Consider the following 27,932-nt stretch of genomic DNA (forward strand, 5'->3'; position numbering starts at 1 on the left):
TTTACACTCCATTTGAGGTTTATGCCCAGTTCAAAAGAGTTACAGAGAAAGAACCCGCAACTCTAAGTATGCTTCAGATTTCCATATGTCTGTAAATGCCTCAAAGACAGCAGTGGTCCTCTTAGCCTAGGGTGAACATCAAAATCACCTATTTTTATTTTTAATTTCATAAAATATGATTCTTCTGATAAAATGGCAAAGAAAAAAATTTTTGTTTCAAAATCCTTACCTTTACCCTAGAAATGATACTCCTCATGAAGCTAATGTCCAGTGGGGAGACAGTGGGCCAGGCAAGTATATTTTGCAAAAGTTATCCAAGTCAGTGTCATAAGCACCCGTGATGTGAGAGAGGGACTGGAACATGCATTTGGAGGATGAGGCCAGGGTCTTGCCTTGAGAAGAAATCCAAGAAGGGCAAGTATAACCATTCTGCCTCCCACACAATGTGGGTGTGTAGAAACATGCCCTGCACCCACAGGGAAAAGCATAGTATTTTCTCCTCCATGCATTAATCACAGAGGATTTCCCTCCTGTGATTGATGATACAAGCATCATCCTTGACACATCAGTTGGAGAACTGTACTCAGTGAGAATACAAGATTCATCCAGCTTTGAAAATGTAACTATATCTAAAAACTGGATTAAATATATTTCATGCCTAAAGATCTAATACTATTTAATGCCTACAGCAAGGAAGAATGATTACCAAATAATTTAATTATTTTTGGTTTACACGTCTGTCATCAAAGCTAATCGTTTGCTGGCAGAAACTGACCATTTGGTCTTGACCATGATCACTAATGAGTGTACTTGCATTTCATATCAAGAAATCAGTCTCTCAAATGCTTCTAATCAAATAAATTAAAAGCTGAAATATTTTTTAAAAGTGTAAAAAGGCACAATTTATAAGATTTATGAAGCAGTTACTTTCTTTTCTGATTTTATGTATATGTATCACTCAACACTTGCTGTGCAACATATTAGATACACCTACATTACTTTGGAGGACCACCAAACATTTGATTGTCCCATGTACTTATCTAAAAATTTTATTAAATTTTCATTTAAATCTTTCAAAAATAGAGTGTTAAATTTCATGCATATGTGTGATCTATACTAATAGATCTAAGCTAATGTATACATACTCAGTTCTCATTTTTCTATTTGCAAAATTCAAACTAATGAATTGGTTTGAAAAAAGAAGTAAGAAATGAAGAATTTTGAAAAGTAATTCTCAAAAATGCTTAAAAATAGATGCTAAATTCATTGAGCTACTCATTTCAATATTTTAATAGAAGAATACAAAATTTATAATGTAGTAGTTAGGTACACAGACTCGAAAATCAGGGAGAAGTGATTCCATTTTCCTTCCGCTCTCTTGCTAACCATGCAACCTCAGGCAAGTAACTTCACTCTCTGAGCTTTAGTTATCCCATCTGTAAAATGAGAATAATAATATTATATGTCATGAGGTTGATGTGGACGTTAAATATAATACATACAAAATATTATTATTTTTTCCTCTCAAAATTATTTTTAATTGACAAATGATAAGGTGTGTGTGTATATATATGATGTAAAATGTGATGTTTCGATCTATGTATATATTATAGAAAGATTCAATCAAGCTAATGAACATATCTATCACCTCACTAATTTATCATTCTTTTGTTGTAAGAACACTAAAAAGCTATTCTTTTAGCAATTTTGAAATATACAGTACATTATTATTAACTGTGGTTACCATGTAGTGCAATACATCACTAAAAGTTATTCCTCTAGTTGACCGGGCCTAGTGGCTGACGCTTGTAATCCCAGCACTTTGGGAGGCTGAGGCAGGTGGATCACCTAAGGTCAGGAGTTAGAGACCAGCCTGGCCAACATGGTGAAACCCCATCTCCACTAAAAAAAATACAAAAATCAGCTGGGTGTAGTGGTACATGCCTGTAATCCCATCTACTCAGGGGGCTGTGGCAGGAGACTCGCCTGAACCCAGGAGGCAGAGGCTGTGGCAGGAGACTCGTTTGTGAACCCAGGAGGCGGAGGTTGCAGTTAGCCGAGATAGTGCCACTGCACTCCAGCCTGGGCAACAGAGTAGGACTCCATCTCAAAAACAAAAACAAACAAACAAAAAAAACGTTATGGTCCAGTCTCACTGAAATTTTATATAATTTGATCAACATCTTCCCTTTCCCCAACCCTCCTCCTCCCCACTAACCTCTGGTAACCACCTTTCTGTTCTTTGTTTCTATGAGATCCACTTTTTAAGATTTCACATAGGAGATCACACAATATTTGTCTTTCTGTGCTTGGCTTATTTCACGTAGCATAATATCCTCCAGTTCCATCCACGTTGTTTTGAATGATAGAATTTTCTTATTTTTTAAGGCCATATAGTATTCCATTGTGTATAGGTACTACATTTTCTTTATCCATTCATCTGTTGATGGACATTTGGGTTGCTTCCACATCTTGACTATTGTGAATAATACTAAAATGAACATGGGAGTGCAGATATCTCTTTGACATACTGATCTCAATTCCTTTGGATTTATACCCAGAAGTGGCATTGCTGTATCATACGGCAATTCTATTTTTAGTTTTTTGAGGAACCTTTATGCTATTTTCCAAATGGTTATACGAATTCACCTTCCAATCAACAGTGTGCAGGGGTTCTCTTTTCACCATATTCTCACCAACGCTTATCACTCATCTTTTTGATAATAGACATTTTAACAGATGATACCTCATTGTGGTTTTACTTTGCATTTCCCTGATGACTATAGATGTTGAGCATTTTTTTTCTCATATCTGTTGGCAATTCACAACTCTTAAGAAATGTCTATCCAAATCCTTTGCCCATGTTTTTAAATTTAGAAAAAATTTTTAGAGACAGAGTTTTGCTCTGTTGCCCAGGCTGAAGTGTGGTGGCACAATTACAGCTCATTGCAACCTCCAGCTTCCGGACTCAGGTGATCCTCCCACCTCAGCAACCTGAGTAGCTAGGACTACAGGTGTGCACCACCACATCCTGCTAATTAAAAAACAATGTGTAGAGACAGGGGTCTTGCTTCATTGCCCAAGCTGGTCTTGAACTCTTGCTTTGCCCATTTTTTAATCAGGTTGTTTTCTTGCAATTGAATTGTTTGATTTCCTTATGTATTTTGGATATTAGTCCCTTGTCAGATGTATTTTTCCCAGTATTTTCTACCAATCTGTGAACTGTCTCTTCACTCTGTTAATTGTTTCATTTGCTGTGCAAAAGCTTTTTAGTTTGATGCTATCTCATTTGTCTAATGTTGCTTTTGTCGCCTATGTCTGTGCTTTTGTTGCCTCTGATTTTTCTTGTTGCCAAGAAATCATTGTCCAGACCAATGCTGTGGATCTTTTTCCCTATTTTCTTGTAGTAGGTTTACAGTTTCAGGTCTTATGTTCAAGTTTATTTATTTTGAGTTGGTGAGAGATAGGGGTCTAGTTTCATTCCTCTGCATGTGGATATCCGGTTTTCCCAACACCATTTATTGAGAAGACTGTCCTTTCCCAATTGTATAGTCTTGGCGCCTTTGTTGAAAGTCAATTTATCATAAATACTTGGGTTTCTTTCTAGGCTTTCTATCATGTTCCATTGGTTGATATGTCTGTCTTTATGCCAGTATCATGCTGTTTTGATTACAATAGCTTTATTTAATATACAGTTATCTCTTGGTATCCATAAGTGATTGGTTCCAAGATGTCCCACATATAATAAAATCCACAAATGCTCAATTTCCTGATATAAAGTGGAATAGTATTTGTGTATGACCTATGCACATCCTCCTGCATACTTTAAATCATCTCTAGATTATTTATAATACCTAATACAATGTAAATGTTATGTGAAGAGTTCTTATACTATATTGTTTAAAGGGAATAATAACAAGAAAAAAGTCTGTACATGTACAGTACAGACACTTTTTGGTAATATTTTTGATCCACAGATGGTCAAATCCACAGGTGCAAAACCCGTGGATACAGAGGGCTAACTGTATGCTGAAATCAGGGAGTGTGATGCCTCACCCTTGTTCTTTTTACTCAAAGTTGCTTTGGCTATTAAGAGTTTTTCTGGTTCCATGTGAATTTTAGGTTGTTATTTTTGTGAAAAATGACATTGGAATTTTGACAGGAATTTCATTGAATCTGTAGATCACTTTGGGTGGTATGGAAATTTTAATACTACTAATTATTCCAGTGCATGAGCATGGGATATCTTTCCACATATTTGTGTTTTCTTCAATTTATTTCATCAATATTTTATAGTTTTTACTATACAGATCTTTCACCTACTTGGTTAAAGTTACTTCTAAACATTTTATTTTTTGATGCTATTATAAATAGGATTTTCTTAGTTTCTTTTTTAGATAGTTCATTGTTAGTATATAGAAATACTACTAATTTTTGCATATTTTGTAACCTGAAACTTTACTGAATTTGTTCATCAGTTCTAACAGATTTTGGTAGGGTCTTTATGGTTTTCTTTCATTCTCAAGTACACATAGAACACTCTCCATGATAGATCATGTTAGGCCACAAAATATGTCTTTACAAATTTAAGATTGAAATTATATTATTTTCTCTGACCACAATGGCATGAAAGTAGAAATCAACGACAGGAGGAACCTTAAAAAACTCATAACTATGTGGAAATTAAACAATATGTTCCTGTACAATCAATGAGTCAAATAAGAAATTCAAAAGGAAACTTTGAAATATGTTGAGATAAACAAGAACGGAACGGAATAAGAACGGAAACATAACATTCCAAAATTTATGGGACGCAGCAAAAGTAGTCGTAGGAGGGAAGTTTATAGCAATAAATGCCTGCAACGTAATAGAAGAAAGCTCTTAAATAAACAATCTAACATTACACCTCAAGGAACTAGAAAAAGAAGATCAAAGTAAGCCCAAACTTAGCAGAAGGAAGGAAATAACAAAGATTAAAGCAGAAATAAACAAAATAGAGATAAAAAAATTAGAAAACATTAACAAAACTGAAAGTTTGTTTTTAAAAAAGATAAAATTGACAAACTGTTAGCCAGACTAACAAAGAAAAAAAGAGAGAAGACTCAAATAAACAAGATCAGAAATGAAAGAGAAGACATAACAACTAATACCACAGAAATACAAAATATCATAAGATACTACTATGAACAACTATACACAAGTAAATTGGATAACCTAGAACAAATGGATGAATTCCTAGAAAAGTGCAACCTACCAAGACTAAATCAGAAGACATATAAAAGTTTTACAACAATGCCTGGCATTGTAGTAAGTGAATAATAAATGCTATAAGCTTTTGTTAATATTTCTACCAGAATGTAAGCTTCATGGTGGCAGTTTTTTTTTCCACCTTCTCTGTTTGGTTCTCAGTGGCTAACACAGTGCATGTTCAATAAATATTTGTTGGGTGAATTAATTTATGTGACAGCTATCTATCTGAAAGTCTTAGGGGAACTGCTTATTAATTATGCCACTGCTTCTAATCACACTTGGCAGCTGCATGAGTAACTCAAGGTGAAATTTTTAGAGGCTTTCTTGAGAAATAATTCACATACCATATGCTCTCTCCATTCAAAGTGTTGAATTAAATGGCTTTTAGTATATTCAAAGACTTGTGCAAACATCACCATAATTAATTTTAGAACATTATCATCACCCCACAAAAAAACTCCATGCCCATCAGTAGTCACTCCCATTACCTGGCAAACCCTCTCTCCACCCCACCCCTAGGGCACCACCAACGACTTCCTGCCAATATAGATTTGCTTATTCTAAACATTTCTTATGCATAGACTCGTATAATAGATGGGTTTTGTGACTAGTTTCTTTCATTTAGAATAATATTTTCAAGGTTCATTATATGTTATAGAATGTATCAGTATTCTATTCATTTCCATTGTATGGATAGACCACCATTTGTTTATCCATTCATCAGCTGGTGGATATTGGAGCTGTTTCCACTTTTTGGCTATAACGCAACCATGAACATTCATATCCAAGTTTTTGTGTGAACATGTATTTTCATTTATCTTGGGTATATACCTAGGAGTAGAATTTATGGGTCATATAATAACTCTATGTTTAACTCTTTGAGAAAATGCCAGACAATCTTCCACAGAGGCTGTACCATTTAATATTCCCTTTAGGTTCCATTTTCTCCTCATCTTTGCCAATACTTGTTATTATCTCTTTTAAAAAAAAAAATTATAACCACCCCAGAGGGTATGAAGGGGTATCTCATGGTGGTTTGGGTTTGCATTTCTCTAACAATTATGCTGAACATCTTTTTCTTGTGCTGATTGGCTGTTTGTATATCTTCTCTGTAGAAATGTACATTCAGATCTTTTGCTTTGCCTGTTTTTAAATTGGGTTGTCTTTTTTATTGAGTTGTGTAAGAATTATATATTCTGGATACAAGTGCTTATCAAACATGGTTTGCAAACACTTTCACATCTTATTCTCTGGGTTGTTTTTTCATTTCCTTTGATTCATTAAAATTTTTAATTATGATTTAGTCAGTTTATCATTTTTTCTCTTATTGCTTATGCTTTTTGGTGTCCTATTTAAGAAAGTATTGCCTAATTCAAAGCTATGAAGACTTACATTTATGTTTCCTTTTAATAGTGCTATAATTGTAGCCTTACATTTGGATCTTTACTCCATTTTGAGTTAATTTTTGTATATAGTGTGAGGAAGGGGTCCAACCTCATTCTTTTGCATGTGAAGATACAGTTGTCTCAGCACTATTTGTTAAAAATACTCTGTTTTCCTCGTGGAAATGTCTGGGTGCCCTTGATGAAAATCTATCAAACATAAATGTAAGAGTTTATCCCTGAACCCTTCATTCTATTCCATTGAATTGATCTATATGTCTATCCTTATGTCAGTACCATACTGATTGTTGCAGCTTTGTAGTAAGTTTTGAAATTGGGAAGTGTGCATCCTCCAGCTAATGTCTTTTTTAAGATTGTTTTGGCTATTCTGGAGCCCTTGCATTTCCGTATGAATTTTAAGATCATCATGTCAATTTTTGCAAAGAAGCCACTGAGATTTTGACAGGGATTGTGTTGAATCTATAGATTAGTTAGAGTAGTATTGCTATCTTAACAATATTGTCTCCTGCACACAATGAACATGGAATTTCTTTCCATTTACTTATGTTTTCTTCCACTTCTTTCAAAAATGTTTCGTAGTTTTCAGTGTACATTCTTATACTTTCTTGGATACATTTATTCCTATTTTATTCTTTTGATGCAATGAAATCCTTTTCTTTTCTTTTTTGAGACAGGGTTTCACTCTGTTGCTCAGGCTGGAGTGTAGCGGTGCGATCATGACTCACTGCAGTCTCAACTGCCCAGGCTCAAGTGATCCTCCTGCCTCAACCTCCTGACTAGCTGGGATCACAGGGTGTGTGCCACCATGCCCAGCTAATTTTTTTATTATTATTTGTGGAGATGGGGGTCTCACTATGCTGCTCAGGCTGTTCTCAAACTCCTGGGCTCAAGCAACAATCCCACCTTAGCCTCCCAAAGTGCTGAGATTACAGGCATGAGTCACCATGCCCAACCTGGAATCGTTTTCTTAATTTCACTTTCAGATTGTTCATTGCTAGTGTATAGAAACACAACTGATTTTTGTATATTTCTCCTGCAAATTGCTGAACTCTTTTATTTACTTTAATAATTATTTTGTGGGTTCTTTAGGGTTGTCTGTGTATATGATCAAGCTATCTTCAAATAGATATCATTTGAATTCTTCCTTTCCAAACTGGAGGCCTATTATTTCTTTTTCTTCCCTAATTGCCCTGTTGAGAACTTCCAGTACAGTGTTAGGTAGAAGTGGAGTGAGTGAACATCCTCCTCTTGTTCCTGATCTTAGCAGAAGAGTTTTAGTATTTCACCATTAAGTATGATATTATCTGTCGGGTCTCTATAGTTACCTTTTATCAGGTTGAGGAGTAAGGTGAACTTTATTTGAAACTAGAAGCCCCTCACCAAAGATGGAAACCTCAGGCCCACTTTTATTTTCTCTCCTCTGGTATGGCACAATTCTTCTGTTCCATATTCTCAAAACAGGGCAAGAATGTCTTAAGGGACAGACCTATACCTTATTCTGGATTTCAAACTGGGGAACATTTCACTTCAGATGGAAGTATTTTTGAAAGATAGCCTACTGAGAATTGTATAGATACTTAAGAATTCATTTGTAAAGCATAAGATGGCAGGCTTTCTTTGAGCCACGACTTTATTTAGCTTGATTAAGTCTGGGTTCTACCAGTATACGTCATCTTTTCCGTAATCTCGTTGATGGGAGAATGGGAAATGGGAGACACATACAGGACTTTCTTACACATGATCCCTAGAGATGCAGTGGCATGTATGATAAGACTGCCTGGGTTCATTCAAATCCTTGCTCTGCCACTTACACATTTGACAAGTAATGTGTATGTATCTCAGTTTCCTCATTTTGAAAAATTAAGATGATAAAACTATAATGATAATAATACCTAACTCAGAATTGTTGTGAGGAATAAATGAATTATTATATACAAAAAGTACTTAGAACAGTATAAAAATACTAAAAATAGTCCCAGCACCATCGTAAACTCCATTTATGTACTTGCAATTAGGCTATGTTGTTCAGTAATAACAACACAGGTTTAAGAGCCAGATAAATCCATGTTGAAATTCCTGCCCAACTGCTTTTACCAGCTGAATTTGGTATAAAAATACAAATGAACTGAATTTTGTTCTCCTCAAAATTCATATGTTGAGGCCCTAATCTCCAATGTGGTAGTATTTGGAGGTTAGACCTTTGAGAAGGCAACTGGATTTGGGAGGTAATTGGGTTTGCCATGTGAGAAAACCAGGAAGAAGGCCTGCACCACACTGAGCACACTGGCACCGTAATCTCAATCTTGGACTTCTCAGTTTCCAAAACTGTGAGAAATAAATGTTTGTTGTTTAAGCCACTCAATCTGGGGTATTCTTGATATAGCAGCCTCAACAGGTTAAGAGACCAGCTATGCGGCCTCTGACGAATTAATCTCTCTGAGATTTATTTTTTCATACCTAATCGCGTACAGAACCTACTTTTCAGGGTTATTATAAGGCATGCATTAGATAATTCCTGTGAAATATCTAACTCAAGATAATTGTTGAACAAATGGCAACTATAATTGTTGTTATTTTATTTTTATTTTCTTGTTTTAAGGCCAATGAGGTCCTATCACTGAACTTCTTTTGATCATTTAACAATTCAGGCCTGGGGATGATAACAGCAAATGGCATAAGGGGCTTTTAGTTTTTTTAAAGTAATATATACTTGTGAAAAATTCAAATTTTACAAAAAGTGAAAAGTAAAAACCTGTTTTCACATGCATTTCCCCACCCATTTTACTTACCCTTTCTCAGGGATAACAACAACGAAAAGAATTTGACTTATATCCATCCAGACCTTTTTCTATGCATATACATAAATGTGAGTTATACATAAGAACACATACACATACGTATATATTTCTACATAAATTATATCTTATTATATATTGTTTTATGATTTTCTAATTTTACTCGACAGTATATTTTTGATATCTTTCCATTTGAGCCCATAAAAATCTACCTCATTCTTCTTAATAGCAATTCGATAACCCAAGAGATGGAAGTATCATTGGTTTACTTTTTAAAAATCTTTAATAATTGCTGCCAAGATAATATCATAAGTCTCTAGTTGCAGTGCACTTTTTCTCTCAAAGCCTGTGTTTAACAATGTAGTATGTAAATGTGTAGTTTAAAGCAAATTCATAGTTTGCATGGATCATGAGCGTTTTGTTGAATTCTAGGTTATAGGGACAGAATGGAAAACTAAGTACTTAGGCAAAAAGGGACTGCTTTAGATAGGTCAGAAGAAAAAACAAGTCACCTAAATTATTACCAGCTTTTGAATAATTTTTCCTGGTGGGTTCTAGTATCGAAAGAATAAATGAAAAAGAAGACTGAAATGGAAATCAGTAAGTTCAACAAAGCCTTGAAAAGCTTATTAAATACAAAGTAACTGCGGATCTGGTGGAAAAAGAGCACTGAAGTTACTACAATAATTAATCTTTTGTACTGATAAGTTGCTATAATAATAATTCTTTTGGATGAGAAACTGGCCAAAATAATTGAGAAATGCCAAAAAACAAACAAACAAACAAAAAGTAACCATGTAGTCAAATGATTACATTTACATAAATAAATTCACAAAAGAGAAATTAAAATTAATGCTTCCAGAATAAGCAAAATACATTGTGTCAACATCCAACAGGTCCAAACTGTCTGTGTGCTACTAATGGAAGTGTCAGAATTCTGAGCAAGTATTCACAAAGATCAGAAGTGTCATAACACTGAAGCCATGTGATTATAAGAGAAGAAAATCTGTATAGATGGAATCGTGTGTGTAGATGGAAATGTAACTCACTGTAGTATCTGAGCAGGAGGTTGTAATCAAAGCAGTTAGCAATTAGAAAGTACAGGGCCCTAACTCCCACAGAATTTTTGGTACAAGCAGCTCTGACAGCACACAGAACTGTTGTAAGATACTTCGTGAGAAAGCTTTGTCAGTGGTAATGCCTGCTTTAATGACATCTGGAAACAGCTGTTTTTCTCCAAAAGGCAGCAATATGTCTAAGCCTGCCAAATACAGATAATAAGGTGCTTACCTATCATTAACAAAATTATGCTTTCCTTATTGACAAAAAAGATCTGTTCACATTGTGAGGAGAATACATTACAGAATTAGTGAAGAACTAACAATTGAAAAGTATCACACAGATGGCTGCCAAGCAGTGCTTTCCAGCCCAAAATCTGCAACCCTCTAAGGTGGCTACAATTATCCTGAGGTTCACCATGAGTTTTTTTTTTAATATCTCAAAACAAAATTATATATGAGGTACTTTAAATACAAATATATATGCCATAGAGCATTTCGAAGAAAGGGGAAGGATGGCATGAAAACAAGCTAACAATAGCAGGACATTATAAACTTCCACAAGGTTGGGAGCCAACAATAGTAAGATTCAGTAGCAATTTTTGTGAATTCAGAGCATTATGCCAGGGTATGTTGTCAAAATGTCTGAAATTTTATTTTAATGTCAGCAACAAAATTATCCATTCATTGAAGAAATATTTATTGAGGGAATACTATATGTCAGGTACCAATACACAAATTGCCTGCTAGAAAGTTTGTATCCTCAATGTATAGGAATGCTGGTTTTCCTGAGCCCTTCTAATAACATCTTAAAAATGATATTTAGCGGCCCCGCCGACCCACGGCCCACGACCCACGGCCCACGACCCACCGACCCACCCACCCACGAATCGGCCTGGCCCTTGCGTTCACCATATCTGGCTCCTCCAGCTTCGCCGCTATGAAGAAAGTGGTTCAACAGCTCCAGCTGGAGGCCGGGCTCAACAGCGTAAAAGTTTCCCAGGCAGCTGCAGACTTGAAACAATTCTGTCTGCAGAATGCTCAACATGACCCTCTGCTGACTGGAGTATCTTCAAGTACAAATCCCTTCAGACCCCAGAAAGTCTGTTCCTTTTTGTAGTAAAATGAATCTTTCAAAGGTTTCCCAAACCACTTCTTATGATCCAGTGAATATTTAAGAGAGACACTTTTGAAGCCTGTACAAAAACTTGTCCTTGTAACACATGTGCCATAATATACAAAATTCTACTTTTGTCAGTCTTTAACATCTACCTCTGAATTTTCATGAATTTCTATTTCACAAGGGTAATTGTTTTATATACATTGGCAGCAGCATACAATAAAACTTAGTGTGCAAGTTTAAAAAAATGATATTTAGCAATATCATATTAGTGAAAAATAGTCTTATTGTGGTTTATTATTTCTTTGAATACTAGTGAGATTTGACACTTTTTCATGTTTATTGATGATATGACCATATGTAGTTCCTTTTTAAATAATCTACTCATAGCCTATGTCCACTTTTTTTTTTTTTAACTCATCCATGTTTCTGTTTATATATAGGATAACAAATTCAGGAACAATGGGAAAGTAACATATAAAACCTTAATAGGAAATACAATAGAGATTTCAAAACACTACTATTTGACTTTTTATGCAAATACTTCAATATTCCAATATTTTTTCTCACTTGCTGCATAAAGCACACAACTTGAAATGCTAAATAATTGTGTTACTGTATGTATGACCTTGTTTATTATCTATCATAGACATCAAGATGATCATAGTTAATACCAACTTAAGCTTTACAGAATACTGTTTTAGGCCCAATATTGATCAGAGAATCTTGTATTTATGGCATCAGGTTATAAAGATCTATTTAAAACCATTTTTGTCAAAATTTAAACACTGGAACAAAAGTCAAGTTGTTTCTAAATGAGACACAAAATAATTCTTGCTAATAGTACAAATTTTGTCCCATGGATAATACTATTGTCTTTTTTAAAAAAAAATTATTTCAATTTTTATTTTAGATTCAGGAACACATGGGCAGGCTTGTTAGCTGGGTATACTGTGTGATGCTGAGGTTTGGGGTATGGATGGTCCCATCACCCAGGTAGTGAGCAGAGTATCCAGTAGGTAGTTTTTCAGCTCTTGGTCCCCACCCTCCCTCTCCAGTGTCTATTGTTCCCATGTGTCCTCAGGTATTACTATTTTCAAGATTTTTTTCTTTACATGAAACTACTGAAAACAAAAGTATGTCATGTTTACAGGTTACTCTATACATTTATCATTATATTAATAAATGTCTTAAGTAATTAAGTAGTATATTAAGGCCATAAACCAAGTCATTATCTCATATCAAAGGACTATTGTTATTCAATCATCTAGAAAATTCATTTTAGGCCGAGTGCAGCGGCTTATGCCTGTAATCCCAGCACTTTGGGAGGTCGAGGTGGGCAGATCATCAAGTCAGGAGTTCGAGACCATCCTGACCAACATGGTGAAACCCCGTCTCTACTAAAAATACAAAAATTAGCCAGGCGTGGTGGCGTGTGCCTGTAATCCCAGCTACTCAGGAGGCTAAGACAGGAGAATCACTTGAACCTGGGAGGCGGAGGGTGCAGTGAGCTGAGATTGCACCACTGCACTCCAGCCTGGGCGACAGAGTAAGACTCTGTCTCAAAACAAAAGAAAATTCATTTTAATGTATGCCCATTTTTTTAATGGTCTTTTAGTTATTGATTCTAAAAGGCTCTTTATATATTACTTTGTCATCTGTCTGACATTATTACCCCCTAGTGGATGCCTGAAATGGGAAATAGTACTGTACCTTGTATATACTATGTTTTTTCCCATACATACATATCTACGATAAAGTTTAATTTATAAATTAGGCACTATAGAGATTAATAACAATAGAACAATTATAACAATATATTTTAATAAAAGTTATTTTTTTCTTTACTGAGAATATTTAGCTTTTATTTATTTATTTATTTCTGTTTTTTAAAAATGAGACAGGGTCTTGCTCTGTCGCCAGGAATGAGGTGGCATGATCGCAGCTTACTGCAGCCTCGACCTCCCAGGCTCAAGCAATCCTCCCACCTCAGTCCCACAAGCTGCTGGGACTACAGGCCTGTGCCACTAAGCCTGACTAATTTTTGTATTTTTTGTAGAGACGAGGTTTCACCATGTGGCCTAGGTTGGTCTCAAACTCATGAACTCAAGCGATCCACCTGCCTTGTCCTCCCAAAGTGTTGGGATTACAGGCGTGAGCCACCATGCCTGGCCTACATTTTCAATGAAAGGAAGCACTTTACAGCTTTTCTTTGGCATGTCCGAATTTCCAGCCTCACTACTCTTGCAGTTTGGGGCACTTATTAAGTAAAATAAGAGTTACTTGAACACAAGCACTGTGATACCACAACAGTCGATCTGATAACTGAGATGGCTACTAACTGACTAATGGGTGAGTAGTTTAGACTGCATGGTTACCCTGACAAAGGGAAGATTCATGTCTCAGGGGACAGAGCAGGATGGTGCAAGATTTCATCACCCTACTTAAAATCGTCCATAATTTAAAACTTATGAATTGTTTATTTCTGAAATTTTCCATTTAATATTTTCAGACCACAGTTGGCTGTGGGTAATTGAAACCACTGAAAGTGAAACCATGTATAAAGGGGGATTACTATGTATCTGAGTAAGAGCTTCTAGAGACTGCTAAATTTGCTCCATAACTATCAGAGTGGAAGTCAACTAATGCTGTCAAATATTTTTATAAGGCCTGTGAGTATTCTGGAATTATTTTGATGCTGTTCACTTCTCCTGTTTCTGTATTAAATCTAATTTTATGTACACAAAACCAGATTATGTTACAGTCAAACAGATTCCAGGAATGTTCTACAAACAATATTGTTCAGTAGTCAATAGAGGACAAATTGGACTATAATCTTGCCAGTGACTTCAAACAAAGTGAAACAAAACATAAAAAACTAAAACATGTTACTATAGTTGCCGCCATCAACTTCCTCATCATTCTTGAAGTTGGTATTAATAGTAGCATCTTTGGAATATTTCAGCACTTTTTCAGTAGTACATCTATGTAGAAAGGTCTGTGCTGGCATTTAAGCCAAACTCTATCACCCTGCTTTAAAAAGTCTTAGCAGGCATACACAATTACATCTTGGAGCTTTATGGATATGACAGCAATATTGACCTTTTCACAAGAAATGGCAAAAGCTAATTTGAGGCAAAATCAGTGCTGCTCAGAAACTTGAGCCATCATCCCTGATGACATATAAGTATTAAAATCTCCAGAGAATTATTTTTCTTTCTGTGATACAGGGTCAACAAACAATTGCTGAATGCCTAATATGTGCCAGATGCTTTTCCATACAACCTTTTCCAATCCTCACCACTCATCTATAACATAGGTATCTTCATTTCCATATGAGGAAATTGTAACTCAGAGAGGTTATATGATTTGTTCATGGTCACACTAGTAACTATAAAGTGGCAGAGATGGGACCTGAAGCCAAATTTTCCAGTTCTGAAAATCTAGCATTCTTTTGATTGTACCACAGTTACCCTCTTCAGCAAGACTGGATGAGACAGTGTGGATGCCCCAGGCAGGCTTATGTTCTGGTGCCTCTTCACCTGAATATATTTAAAATGTTTAGTCAACATTTACTTAATGAGAGTAGGGAGAGACTGAGTTTCTATTTTAAATAGTGTATGCCTTTTTTCCTTATGTTTGAAATAAAAAATTCACTGCCCACACTTACGACAATAATAGCTGTCGTTTACTGAGTGTTTACCATATGTCAGGAACTATGCTAACCACTTTACATGTATTATCTCATTTAATCCTAGGAGGTGAGCATTGTTATCATCATCATCATCATCATCACCACCACTACCACCATCATCATCCCCGTTTAATATGTGAGGCCCAAAGTTTAAGTCACTTAGCCAAGATCACACAGCTAGTAAGTGGTGGAGCCAGGATTTAATCTCTGGTAGGCTCACATCTGAGCCTATGAGCTTAACCACTATGTTGCGCGTGTGTGTGTGTGTGTGTGTGTGTGTGTGTTTTGCCTTCAACTACAGCAAAAAATCCTAAATTGGCATTTTAGATTACGTATTTATTACTTTCATTTCTTTTGTTTGTCACTCAAAACTAAATATAATGGCAGTAACTTACAGGGATAATTATAAAGTCAGGTAACTTACAGGTATATAGTTATAAAATCACATTCAGGCCAGGTGTGGTGGCTCACGCCTGTAATCCCAGCACTTTGGGAAGCTGAGGTGGGCAGATCACCTGAGGTGGGGAGTTTGAGACCAGCCTGACCAACATGGAGAAACCCCGTTTCTACTAAAAATACAAAATTAACCGGGTGTGGTGGCGCATGCCTGTAATCCCAACTACTCGGGAGGCTGAGGCAGGAGAATCGCTTGAACCCAGGAGGCAGAGGTTGTAGTGAGCCAAGATCGCGCCATTGCACTCCAGCCTAGGCAACAAGAGCGAAACTCCATCTCCAAAAAAATAATAGTAATAATAAATAAATAAATAAATAAATAAATCACATTCAAAAGACCTTAGAATTTCCCCCCCCACTCTTTTTTTTTCTTTTTGACAAGCCATTTCCCACTTTTCTGTAGTTTTTATTTTGTCCTCAGTGTCCTTTTGCAATTCTCCAAACCAGGTAACTTTGGGGAATGTATAGTAAAGGATTTAAAATTTGGATAAGGAAATTAACCCTTCGTTCTTGATAAAGAGCATTGCAACATGCAGTATTTTGTTTCTCAATATCAGGTGATCGTGGAGAGTTGCTTACTTTCAGCAACTGCCAGCTTGCTAATCTCACCGTTGGTGGCACACCCTTTAACTTGCACACACTTGTCAAGAAAATGGTGTGGTTGGCACCAGTGAGGACTGGCTTGCTTTTGCTTTTAATTTTTTACTCAAAGGTCCCAGCCTCCTTAGGTTAAAGAAGTGGCCAATTTTCATTTCACCAATTACTTTAGGAAGTACTGGCAGAAACCCAAGGTATGCAGCACCATATTTATGTTTTATTCCAGGGATTTTTAAACATCCCTTTTAAATTGGCACCCCAGGCAGTTCCCTGGCTGACCCATTGCTTAATTCTCCTCCCTGTCTCAGGAAGGCTATGGAGGAATTGATGGGTCTAATTAGGTATGCAGAACTAGAGAGTTGATGAAGAAGAAGGATATAGTTTGGATACATGTATATTGATTCAAATATTAAAGGACAATTTTCTATGAGTTTCAGCTGACCCTGAAAACCCATTGAGTGGATTTAACCTCCCCTGCCATTTGTAAACAGGCGAAACCTGATTATAATGAATATCAGAGGGCAGCTGGAGCCTGCAGGTTGAATACTGATGTTAAGGGCTGTGTAATTACAATGCAATTTTATTACCAGGCGTTTCATACATATAATTATAATGAGGTTTAGATAATTTAGAAAAACAGCTGATCATAAGCAGTGTCAGGCCATCTACAATCTGAGCTTCACCTTTGTGTTAATTAAAGCAAAATCTTCAAGTAGAACTGGAAATGAAGGGGTCACACCCAGTGAAATGTCTCTCCCACCCTGGCTTCTTGTCTGTCCACTCATTGTTTGTACTTCTGTGGAAAACTCAAAATTTCACTGCCTGGTACTTCTGTGTTCAAAGATCACTCTTCTTCTCTTCTCCATTCTTTGTGGGTAAAAGTCTGCTTTAGGTCTTCTTTTTTTCTTGAATTTCTTATTGTGTTAGAATACATGAAAGATAAAATGTACCATCTTAACTTTTTACATTTATAGTTCAGTGGTATTAAACACATCATAATGTTGAACAACCATCACCACCATCCCTCTCCATAACGCTTTTCATCTTGTACAACTGAAACTTTGTACCCATTAAACAATAACTCCCCATTCTTGCCTTCCCTCGGTCCCTGGCAATCACTGTTCTGTTTTCTGTCTCCATGATTTTGACTATTCTAAGGACCTCATATAGGTAGAATCATACAGTATTTGTCTTTTTGTGACTGGCTTATTTCACTTAGCATAATGTCCTCAAGGTTCACCCATGCTGTAGCATATTGCAGTTTCCTTCCTTGTTAAGGCTGAATAATGTTTCATTGTATGTATATACCACATTTTGCTTATCCATTCATCTGTTGATGGACACTTGAGTTGCTTCCTGTTTTAGCTATTATGAATAACGCTGCTATGAAAATAAGTGTACAAATATCTCTTCAAGACACTGTTTTCAATTCATTTGGGTATATACCCATAAGCAAAATTGATGGATCATATAATTCTATTTTTTATTTTTTTAGGAACTGCCATACTGTTTCCCACCAACTGTACATGAGGGTTCAATTTTCTCTACATCTTCACCAATACTTGTTATTTTCTGTTTATTGATAGTAACCATCCTATGCTTTGGGTCTTAATAAGATGTCTCTGACTAGGATTGAGACTTCCAAATCAAGTGTAGAAAGTGGAGGCAGTTTTGTGTCTTTATACCTGAAAAACAAACTCTTCTTCAAATGCTGAAGAAAAACATAGTGATGACATTTTAGAATTTCAAATGAGCACGAATAGTCTAAAAATGGAACAGAATGTTTGAAATGGAAACTGCCCCAGAAAACTTGAATAATTAGAGCTATAATGTATTTTGAGCACCTACTATGTGACAGACACCAGGAAAAGCACTTCCCACATATATTATCTCATTTAATCCTTTCAATAACTCTCTTAAGAAATGGGTCCTAGAGTTCCTATCTTTGCAGATGAGGAAACTAAGGTGTAGACAGGTTTAAACTACTTGCCCAAGGTCACATAGCAATTAAATGGCAGAGCTGGAATTCAGATCCAGGAATGACTAACTCTAGAGGCTTTTCACTTATCCACCAAGAGGACCTGCCATTTCCTTAGACTTTTATAGGCTCTAAAATAATTTCTTTGTGGAAGGAATTCAAAGGCAAGAGAGTCAAATCAATATTTCCATCTGTGTATAATCTGCATGATTTTTGACATATCCAAAAATAACATAAATTACAGGAAGGGTATTTGGGCATTCTCTCTCTCATTCCCTGGGGGTGGGGGTGGCAGCCTTCCCTACCTCAGGTTCATCCCATAAGCCTATCCAGGGTCCATTGTTGGCCAACCAAGTTGATCTCTGGAAAGTGACTTGGCGTGGCTCTTGCTACGTTAATTTCATCAAAGCAATAATAATCACGAAATCATGGGCTGGATATTAGATGTTTTTTGTTTTTAGTTTTTCTTTTTTTTTTTTTTTTGAGACTTGCTCTGTCACCTGCCTGGGTTCACTGCAACCTCCGCCTCCCAGGATCAAGCAATTCTCCTGCCTCAGCCTCCTGAGTAGCTGGGACTACAGAAACATGCAACTACACATGGCTAATTTATTTTTATTTTTATTTTTATTTTTAGTAGAGACAGGGTTTCACCATGTTGACCAGGCTGGCCTTGAACTCCTGATCTCAGATGATCCACTTATCTCGGCCTCTCTAAGTGACTTTCTAACCTTGACATGCAATGAAACACCTAACCTCTAAAAACAGCTCAAAAAGGTTGAGACTGGTTTAGGCAGGATGGTAATTTGCCAATCCTTGCTCACTTTCTCCTTCTGCAGTCTCCAGTCTTTGCTTAACTGTCCTCCATTTTTGAGAGATTTTTCATAGCTTTTCAGAAGAAATGGGCACTTCCAAGAGAGCAACCTGCTTTTATTTCTGCAGCTACTGATCTTCATCATCCAACTTAGGTGTTACATCCTTAGAAATGAGGCTCTCTCTGACCTTTCTCTGACCACCTAATCCAAGGTAATCCCCCATAAAGTTTCCCTGTTTTATTTTTCTTGTAGAACTAGGTTATCACGATTTGAAATCATCTTATATGTTTGTTGACTTGCATGCTGCTAGTCTCCCCACTAAACAAGCTCCAGGAGGTTCATGGCGTCTAGCATAATGCCTCGCATGTACTAAACACTCAAAGAGTATTTGTCAAATGAATATACATGATGAATTAGGGATTCTAAAATTGGGATAGGGCTTTGGAGCTGATGAAATAGAGGCAACACAAGGAAAGCTGAACTTGGGTGATGTAAATTTATCCAACTATGGTAAAGTGGAAACTGATATGGTAAAGTACAACACTGTCTGAGGTTCTTACATCACTCATTCTTTCTTGAGCACATACTATATTCAGGGCATTGTGCTAAACTGTCAGTGGTGGGCTGCTATAGAGCTCTGGGACCTATGCCATAGGCAACCCCTAGTTTGATTCCTTTATCTCATGTTTATTGAGTGACTACTACATGTGAAGCACCATTCTATGCTGGATATCATAGTAATCAGGACAAAGTTCCTGCCCCGTAGTGAGGAATGTATGTGTCAAATCATAATCAGACATGGAATTTTTTCCCAGATGGCATTTCCTAGTGATCGTTTGACTTTCCAGCAAATCCAGATCTTTGCTCCCAAGGTGATCTTGGAATCATTTCTCCACCACCCTCCCCCTGCCCACTGTTACTTTTATATTGATACCAGCTACCAATTATTGGGTATGCACAGTGTTAGGCACTGTGCTGAGGGCTTTACATTCATTATATGATTGAATCTTCCCAATAACCTCACGAAGAAGGTACTATCGTTACCTCCATTTTACAAGGCTGAAATTAAATGATGTGTCTAATATCATGTAGTTGTTATGTGGTAGAATGGATTCAAAGCTGGACCAAGTGTCCCCTAGAGTTGTGCCATGCAGTCACCATCCAGAGTCAGTGTCCTTAACCATCAGTGTGCAATGGTGCCTCTTATGTATTACATATACCCTCCCTTCACTTAGGCAATCTGATTCTGCAGACTCTGGCAACCCAGACACTCTCAGGTTATAGGGTTTGCCCAAGGAGCTGGCAATGAAGCAGGCAGAAATGTTCTAAGGTCTGACTCTGTGGTCCAGAACATGAGGCATCAGCAACTATATGTCATGACACAGTTGTTACAGTTCATTACATCCTAGGAATAACACTGTCCTCAGTAAAGATCAAATTATTGAAGATGTAGTTCATAATGGAAACTATATATCTGGACTTCTTTCATTTGAAAGCGATTAAACACAAGGAAGTTAAAGAAAAGCTGAGGAAAACAACTAGTGCATTTGTAGAGAAAATATTAAAAACATATCTCAATACAGGCAATCTAGATTAAGACAATAAATATATTTGTGCTATCAGTTTTATCATAATATATCCTTTAGGTTCAATATAGAACTAAAGCTATCAAATATGGTTCTTTTTCACACTGATTTCTGTAATTTACTAACATATATTCATTTGTTTTGTGCCTTTTCAAAGCAATTTTTCTTACCTTATTTAATTCTTGTGTCATAAAAATCTTGTAAGGTAGAGGGAAGGCATTATCTTTGTTTTTTAAAAGTACAAATTTAAGGTACAAAGTGAGCAAGTAAGTGACCAACAACACTGAATTAGAATTGTAGCCATGAAATTTGGTCCATACAACCAGGGTGCAAAAATGTCACATTTCTTTTTTTTTTTGGCAATGATTTATTGAATATGGCACCAAAAGCACAAACAACAAAAGAAAAAAGAGGTAAGCTGGACATTATGAAAATTCAAAACTTTTGGATATCAAAGAATACCAACAGAGTGTAAGGCAATCCATGAAATAAAAAGAAACATTTTAAAATATTACATCTGATAAGGAATTGATATCCATAATATATAAGGAACTCCTACCACACAACAACAAAAGCAAACAACCTGATTTTATTTTGTTTTATTATACTTTAAGTTCTGGGGTACATGTGCAGAACGTGCAGGTTTGTTACATAGGTAGACACGTGCCACGGTGGTTTGCTGTACCCATAAACCTGTTACCTACATTAGGTATTTCTCCTAATGCTATCCCTCCCCCCGGCCCCCACCCCCCGAGAGGCCCCAGTGTGTGATGAGCCCTGCCCCTCCATGTCCATGTGTTCTCATTGTTCAACTCTCACTTATGAGTGAGAACATGCAGTGCTTCCTTTTCTGTTTTTGTGTTAGTTTACTGAGAATGATGATTTCCAGCTTCATCCATGTCCCTGCAAAGGACATGAACTCATCCTTTTTTATGGTTGCATAGTATTCCATGGTGTATATGTGCCAAATTTTCTTTATCCAGTCTATCATTGATAGGCATTTGGGTTGGTTCCAAGTCTTTGCTATTGTGAACAGTGCTGCAATAAACATACGTGTGCATGGGTCTTTATATTCATAATCCTTTGGTTATATACCCAGTAATGGGATTGCTGGTGTTCCTATTTCTCCACATCCTCTCCAGCACCTATTGTTTCCTGACTTTTTTATGATCGCCATTTTAACTGGCAAAAAATGTCACATTTCTTTATATCCCTACAACAATCTGCTCGGAAACTTTCACCTTTCCAGCTGGCTAAAAATTCCATCTCACTCATGGTTTTTATCTCCCTTTGTCAAGGTTGTATGAAGACCCTAGCAAATGATACCCAGAACACAACTTTCAGTGTAGGCCCTATGCCCTTTTGTGCATACCCAATATTGTTGATATGTTTGTCAGGCAAATCCCCTTAAAGTTAGACAGGGTAGCTGCTTCTGTGCCACCCTTGCACATTGGTGGTGATAGTGGGGTGTTTTGGCTGAGGTTGGCATCCTCATGGACTAGTATTCAGACTTTCTTAAGTGTACCATGTCTTCATTCTCTCTTGAGATCTTGTATCTTCTTTAGGACACTAAAAGGCAGCAAAAGTAATCCTTGATGCTCATGGAATCTACCATTACTCCCATCTCCTCTCTGGTACCGGAGAAGCTCAACTTCTATGTCAGACAGCTTCTCCCACCTCTACTCAAAAGCATTCACCTGTTAACCCTCTGGGACAAGTCAGCATACTTTTCCTCAATGAACCTAGGCTTCTGAAATCAAAAGCTCTGGATTCAGGTGATCTTCCTGAACTTCCGATTTTGACCTTGCAAGCAAAAGCACCTAAGAAAGGGGAACAGAAGGGCTTGTCTATGTTTTGATTTGTAGGAGGGAAAAAGATCTACAACAAGGGCAAATTATTTAAAAATAATATTTGAATACATAATCCTTCCCCAAGCCCTGCTACATATCTTAGTGGGAGTTTTTAATTTGAGGCATGGTACTAGTAAGCAGCAGTAATAATGGATCTACAGTTTTGCAGTTGATTTCAATATTGTATGTATTTATTAAACACACACAATGCTACTACTGCTGTACTATGTATTGTACGGCATGTTTAAGAAGAAAAAGATATATTATTTTGTCTTTGAGATGTAAAGAAATGAATCCACAATATGCTCTTTGACAGCCTGCTGCTGGTAACTTTCAGATCCCACTACCTAAGGGGCTAAAATTTTCTTTTCTTTAGAATATGAAAAAAATAATTTCATAGATATAATTATTTTATTTAGAGACTGTCGTTTATGGAGAGTATTTTCCTTCTTTATTTTCTACTTCTTGTAGTCACTCAAGAAACATTATATGCTAGTCATGGGGCCAGTGACATAAAGATTCATAACATTGTCCTTGGCCTCAAGGAAGGGAGACTAGGTGGTGGAAGGGAATAGATCTATAATATCAGAGTGGCCTGATAGAGGAGGCAATATTTAATTTAGGGCTTAAAGCATGAGTTGAAGTTTATTAGTAAAGAAGTGGGGAGGAACATTTCAAAAAGAGGAAACAGCATGGGCAAAGAAGGGAATAAAATAAATTTCCTAAAATAAAAATAGAGAAGTGAAAATACATAGCATACTCAAGGAACTGCCAATAATCTGACCGGAGTACAAAGTCTGGGGGCGGGGGGGTTAATGGTGAAAGACAAGGCTAGAGAATTAGTGTGGAGTGTGATTGTAAATGTTCCTATATGCAATGCTAGAGAGTTTGGAGTTCTCCTTATAGGCCATGAGAAATTAACCAAAGGTTTTAAGCAGGAAAGTGATAAGATCAGAACAATGTTTTCTGAATATTCCTTCTGACGGAGGTGCCAAAAATAGACTGAACATAGAGAGAGTAGTCATATGGCTCTCGGCAGGAGCTGATGAAATAAGGCAATAGAAGTGGAATGGATTTAAGGTAATATTGATGGACTTAGTATGAGAATGAGAGATAAGTAAGAGTTAAAGATGACTCCCAAGCCTGGGTAATCAGGTAGATAGAGAGGCCATTAACCAAAATAGGGAATACCTAAGAAGGCCAAGGTTGTATATAATAAGTTTTTGTCTCAGATAAGTCGAATTTCAGGTGTCTTTGGGATATCCATGTGAAACTATCTAGTAAGCCAACTGAAAACTCAGCCTACAGCCTGGTTAGAGAAGTCAGGGTTGGAGTTAAGATATTTGGGATTCATCAGCATACAGATGTTGAGTAAATTGATGGCAATAAATGTAGAGCAAAAGGAAAAAAGTCTGAGGATAGAGGCCTGAAGGACAGGTAGCTGGAGTAAGAGAAGACCCTAAAAGAGAGTTTGGGGTTCTCCTTGTAGACCATGAGAAAGAAAGCAACAATCAGATGAGGGCTATTAGAGAAACACAGAAGAAGAGAGGTCCTCAAAGGAAAGGGTGGTCTTTAGTAAACACAGAGTAGAGGTCTGACAGGACAAGGACTAGAAGGGCTATTATGAATTGGGCAATTTAGACATCACTGGTGACTTTTGTTGGAGCAGTAGTAGGGGAATAAGCCAAATTGCTATGGTTTGAGGGTTAAAGAGAAGATGAGGAGGGTGGAAACAGTATATGAGAGTTATTCTTTCAAGAAGGCTGGCAGTAAACAGAAAGTGAGAAATAAGTTGGCAACACAGTAGGCAAAGGTAATATGGAAGAATGTCTATGGAGAGTAAGAGTGAAGAAATGAGAGAGAAAAGGGTTAATGCATGGAGTCAAATCTCAGACAAGTTAGTGGAGGATGGGTTTTAGTCCAATACTTCTCAAACTACCTGTGGTGAAGGATCAGGTTTTCAAATTTTCAAGCTGTTGTGATTGGTACTTCTGTAAAATATAATAAAAATGAGTTACTAGAAAAAATGCAGTACAAAAACAAAGACATTCAAAATATAAACCCCAATTTTTCATTATTAGAGCCAATGAACATAAAATTAATTTATCAAATTGCTATGGAAGTTTCTAAATTCTTATTCTTAATTTCAGTGCTTAGTCTGTTGTAGATCAATATCAAACAGTTTGAGGATTGGAAGAGGTCCATGACCACACCTTGAGTAACCACTATTCTAGACCATAGGTAGAGAGAGCAGGAAAGGATGTAAGAAAGAACACCCCTTCTTCCAAGAGAGGAGGAAAGCAGGAAAAGGATGAAAAACAGAGACAACTTCGGAATGAAATGAAGAAGGGTTGAATGGATTCTCACCTGAAAGTCTTTTTTTTGTTGTGAAGTAGGAAGCTTCATTTTCCGAAATGATTAAAAGATGAAGAGGTTGGAGTGGGAGGATTGAAGTGTAGTAACGGGTTGAAACAGCTGCTGTGGGAAATCAGAAAGGGAACTGAATAAAGATGAATTAAAGATTTGTAGAACAATAGAGAAGACCCAGCTGAGGCTGAAAATCATAAATTTTTTGTGGAGCCAATCAGCTCAATTTTGTGATTTATTTTTTCTAACAGTTTTACATCCTCAGAGCAGGGGTGGAGAAAACATATGATAGAATACTGGTACTATGGTGGGCTAGATATACAAACTGTCCCACGGAAAACACTTAAAAATGCTTAAAAGCACTTAAAAACATGAAATTCATTTATGTTTCATATACACCTTAAACACATAGCCTGAAGGTAATTTTATACAATATTTTAAATAATTTTGTGCATGAAACAAAGTTTGTATACATTGAACAAAGCAAAGGTGTCATTATTTCAGCAACCCAGGTAGACAATGTGGTTGTTTGGCATCACCATCATTCCTGACTCTGAATTTATATGCTACTGATAAGCAATCATTTTCTTACAGTTTAAAAAAATGACATACCATTAATATAGTGAAAAAATTACGTGTTCAGTGTAACGAAGCAGCACAGTAGCATCACCAGAATATCAGGATCGGCTGTTAAACAACAAACAATGGCAGCCTTTCAGTCTCCACCTACAATGCTGTATTTTGATTAAAAGGTTACTGTACATTGTATTTTATTTTTTTAAGGTGAGAAGACACAGAAACAGTTGAAGGACCAGGAAGTAGGTCCTATAAAGATGAGAAGGCATTCTGCTGGATGGCTTTAAAAAAATATTTCCTCCAAAGTCATCTGCCTGATTAACAATGGATTTTTTCTAAAACAACTCCATCAAAAAGTGGGCGAAGGATATGAACAGACATTTCTCAAAAGAAGACATTTATGTGGCCAACAAACATATGAAAAAAAGCTCATCATCACTGACCATTAGAGAAACGCAAATCAAAACCACAATGAGATACCATTTCATGCCTCTTAAAATGGCGATCAGTAAAAAGTCAGGAAACAACAGATGCTGGAGAGGATGTGGAGAAATAGGAACGCTTTTACATTGTTGGTGGGAGTGCAAATTAGTTCAACCATCGTGGAAGACAGTGTGGTGATTCCTCAAGGATCTAGAACCAGAAATACCATTTGACTGAGCTATCCCATTACTGGGTATGTACCCAAAGGATTATAAATCATTCTACTATAAAGATGCATGCACCCATATGTTTACTGCAGCACTATTCACAATAGCAAAGACTTGGGACCAACCCAAATGCCCATCAGTGATAGACTGGATAAAGAAAATGTGGCACATACACACCATGGAATACTATGCAGCCATAAAAAAGGAGGAGTTCATGTCCTTTGCAGGGACATGGATGAAGCTGGAAACGATCTTTCTCAGCAAACTAACACAGGAACAGAAAACCAAACACTGCATGTTCTCACTCATAAGTGGGAGTTGAATACTGAGAACTCATGGACACAGGGAGGGGCTCATCACACACCCGGGCCTGTCGGCCGGTGGGGGCTAGGGGAGGGATAGCATTAGGAGAAATACCTAATGTAGATGACGGGTTTATGGGTGCAGCAAACCACCATGGCACGTCTATACCTGTGTTACAAACCTGCATGTTCTGCACATGTATCCCAGAACTTAAAGTATGATAATAAAAATAAAGTCAAACACCAAAAAAAAGAAAGAAAGAAAGAAAGAAAGAAAGAAAGAAAGAAAGAAAGAAAGAAAGAAAGAAAAAAGAAATAGACGTTTGTTTTACTAAGCCATTATATCTTTGGGTCTACTTGTTAGAACACTTTATTTAGCTGGTACAGGCATTTAAGTTAGACACATTCTTTCATGTAATCTTTATAACCATTTTACGAAGTATGTACTGATATGCAATTTAAGAGATAAGGAAAATGAAGTTAAATTACTTGCTTGAAGTTGTGCAGTAAATGAATGGGTGATATGGTAAAGGCCCAAGAAGATGTTTGCTACAGCCCCAGCCAAGCTATGCTCATAGTAATCACTAGGCCTTGTTGTTGATTTGGGGAGCAAAAGTTTGCTGAAGCAGTAAAAATATCATGACATCAAAATTTTCGCTGGAGCCTCAAGGCTAGTTTATAAAATTAACACCCTTCCTCTTTACCTTTTAACTATTTCTCTCACTCCATAACTCTATAAACAGCATTTTGTTGCCTGTCTTTTCTCTGTGTTTATCATTTCCATCCAGATCGGTTCTTATTCTTTTCTAGTAGGCCCTATTACATTGATCTCCTTATTTATGAGACTAGAAAAGAATAATAATCGATGCTTTGAGGTCTCAGTATTTGCTCTTTTCAGGATAGAAGTGTTTCTGTTCAAGAATTGCTTGTAAGTATATTTCACTGAACACTGTAGTGATGACCATCAAAGAAATAATATTAATAATAACAACTACTTAAAATAATATTTCTAGGAACTATCCCTAATTAAATAAAAACCCTCCTTTGACCTAGTGCTCTTCTACAGCTACCATCTCATTTCTTTGTTCCTCTTCGGAGTCAAGTATTTCAACAGAGTTGTCTATATACACTATCTATAGCTCCCCACCACCCCATTCACTTTTCAATGCACTCCAGTCTGACTCCTGGCCCTGACACTCTAATGAAACTACTCATGTTATTGCAACACGCAACATGCATGTTGCCAAATCTAATAGACTCTTCTCTATCCTCATTTTATTTGAAGTCCCTGCAGTATTTAACATCATTAACCATTCTCCCTTCTTAAAAGATTTTCTTGTTTGGATATTGTGACACAACACTCTGCTGGCTTTCCCACTACATCAGTTGCTACTCTTGTTTAGTCTCATTAGCCAGTTCATCCCAATATTGTGCAGTCTCA

At 36.7% G+C, this 27,932-nt stretch overlaps 2 long non-coding RNA genes across 2 annotated transcripts in view; one reads left to right on the forward strand and one right to left on the reverse strand.

The window, feature by feature from the left end:
• Nucleotides 1–27,445, forward strand: part of LOC140710833 (uncharacterized) — a 108,940-nt gene extending 81,495 nt beyond the window's left edge. The window contains exon 3 of the long non-coding RNA XR_012091917.1: nt 25,747–27,445. This is a non-coding gene — a long non-coding RNA (uncharacterized lncRNA). The remainder of the gene's footprint in view (nt 1–25,746) is intronic.
• LOC119620930 (uncharacterized) lies at nt 21,518–25,709 on the reverse strand. Its single transcript, XR_005237475.2, has 3 exons — nt 24,964–25,709; nt 24,536–24,587; nt 21,518–22,566 (listed from the first exon to the last, which is right to left on the reverse strand). It is a non-coding gene; the product is annotated as an uncharacterized lncRNA (long non-coding RNA).
• Nucleotides 27,446–27,932: the final 487 nt, after the last annotated feature.

Source organism: Chlorocebus sabaeus, chromosome X (genome assembly GCF_047675955.1).
Source record: "Chlorocebus sabaeus isolate Y175 chromosome X, mChlSab1.0.hap1, whole genome shotgun sequence".
NCBI classification, from domain to species: domain Eukaryota; kingdom Metazoa; phylum Chordata; class Mammalia; order Primates; family Cercopithecidae; genus Chlorocebus; species Chlorocebus sabaeus.